Source organism: Manihot esculenta, chromosome 13 (genome assembly GCF_001659605.2).
Source record: "Manihot esculenta cultivar AM560-2 chromosome 13, M.esculenta_v8, whole genome shotgun sequence".
In the NCBI taxonomy this organism is placed as follows: Eukaryota; Viridiplantae; Streptophyta; class Magnoliopsida; order Malpighiales; family Euphorbiaceae; genus Manihot; species Manihot esculenta.
The window spans coordinates 8261058-8263689 of NC_035173.2; positions in this window are offsets into that span (position 1 = coordinate 8261058).

The window sequence follows — 2632 nt, forward strand, 5'->3', positions numbered from 1 at the left end:
CAAAAATAATTTCAAAAAATTAATTTTATTATTTTCAAAAAATTAATTTTAGTATAATACAAAAATTAATTTTAAATATTTTATTTTAATTTTATTAATTTTATTATAAACAAAAATTAAATATTTTATTAATCGTATTAATTTTATTATAATACAAAAAATAATTTCAAAAAATTAATTTTATTATAATACAAAAAATAATTACAAAAAATTAAATATATAATATAATTAATACTAATCAATTTATATATTTGAATTTAAAATATTCTATTCTTTTAAAAAAAATATTTTTCAAATATGATTTAAAATGTTTCTTCAGACATTAGTTTATAAATTTTAAACTTCATTTAATAATATTTCTAAATTTATAAAAATTACATAAAAAATTATATTAATAATATCATTTAATATGAAATATCTTATATTTTTTTAATTAAGATTTAATATTTTAATTTATTATTTCATTTTTATATATAACGTAAAAAAATTATATATATATTTCATAATAAAAAAAAATTTAGAAATACCGGATGAAGAAGAGTATTTCAGCGTCTTGAAAGTGAAGGTGTACAGGTGATGGTCTATGGCAAAGTGTGGAGAGAGTGAAGTGAAGAGCTGGAGAAGGAGAAGAAGAACCGGAGAGGAAGAATGAAGAGCTGGAGAAGGAGAAGAAGAGCTGGAGAGGGAGAAGAAGAGCTGGAGAGGAAGAATGAAAATTTGGAAAAAGAAGGAGATGGTGGTGGCTTTCCGGAGCATGCAGGTCCGCGTGGCTCTGCACTATAGTTTCAGGTAGAGAGGGAGAGGCAAGAGTGCAACTAGTATTTCAAATAGAGGGAGGAGTAAGAGTGCAAATACTATTATTATAGGTAGAGGGAGTGGTAGGGGTGCAAATACTGTTAGTACATGTGTGGATGTTGGGCCTAATAGGAATGCAAATGCTGGTAGAGGTATAGGTATGACTAGTGGATCTTCTGTTGGGAGAGGCAAAAAGCAAGGGTATAGTAATTCAACATATTCAAGTCAAGCAAAAATGATTAAAATACCTGATCACAGAGTGTACACTAATGAATATACTGGACAGACTAGTGAAAATATAAGTCTGTGTTAACTTTAACCAATAGTTGCATTTATCTAATAGTTGTTAAAACAATTATAATAATTGCACTCACTTAATAGCTATTGAATGTGATCAATATTTATATTATAGCTTGGTAGAAAATCTAAGAGAATCATAACTAATGGTTCAAATATAAAAGCATGCTTGAGAGGCTACTAGAGATTTAAAATTCCAATCAAGAGTTTTGAGATGGAAGGGAAAAAATACAATTACTTCAAGGCAGCTCCAGCACATGTCACACCAAGCATCACAGACCAACAAAAAATTTAATGCTTCTTAGTCTAGTGTGAATATGCCTAATATACCAAAGTGAATGTATGGGATGTAGATTTTGTGTCAGCAGTACTGCAAGTAAATTATAAGCAATGCAATTTTGCAAGTTACTACTACATATTCCTATATCACTCAAAATACAGGTTCATAATATTTGTAACTTCACAATGGCCAACATGTATTAAGCATACATCTAATCAATTACTTCAAACTAATACAAATTAACATTGTATTAGTCTTTTGTTTCCCAAAATTATCATGTCTTCATAACTGGAGATTGATATAGCAGTATCACACATGGTACACAAGGAGTAACCGAAATGAACTTCCACTTATGCAATCCTCTCCTTGCTTTGTTCCTCTTTGCTTCATAAACCCTTACTCTAAAGAGCAAATCGATAATCACTTGCTTAGTATGAGTAGGCACCGGTGGGTCCAACCACAAAAAAACCATGTGCACCAATATTTTGTATTTTTAAATAAATTTGAGATATCAATGCAAACAATTTAAATATTAAAATAAGAAATATACAATAAGACAAACTTGTTCCATATTTGCTATACCCAAAAAAACCTCCTTCAGCGTTCAAATTCGTCTCAGAATGCTTAAGAATAAAAGTTTCTTCATATTTGCAAATCGAGATGTTAAACTCAAATGAATCTCCTTTCATTGATCTCCGGCACGTTCGTGATTCATTTAACAAACGTTAAATGATACTCTGACAGAATAGATAAAAAGAGGGAGGAGAGAAGGAGAGAATGAGAAATTAGAAATAGAGAAGGTTTTAGAGATTTTGAATCCCTTACTATCTATAGGCAAAATTAATTAACAGTATTGTTTTCTTTTGTTTATTTCTATATAATTATATTCAATAACCTCAACTCGCTTATGAACGCGTCAGAATAAGTGTTATGCTTACTGGAAATCAATGTGTTCAAAAATGGCATTTTAATAAAGGTGAAGTATGAGAAGTGAATAAGTAAAAGTGAAAAGGACCGACTAAATTATTCTATTATAAGTGATTTTAATATGAATTAAACGCGTAAAGATTTTAATTATAATTTTTAAAAATTTATTTTATTTTATCTAATAATTAATTGCATTATTTCTCTCATAAATTTAACTTTCTAATTTTTTTTAAATTAATAGTCTTGAACTTTACAGTAAATTTGGAACAGATATAATTTTTGTTGCCGACATTCGATAAAAACCTACGATAATTTTTCGAAAAGAAAATTTTG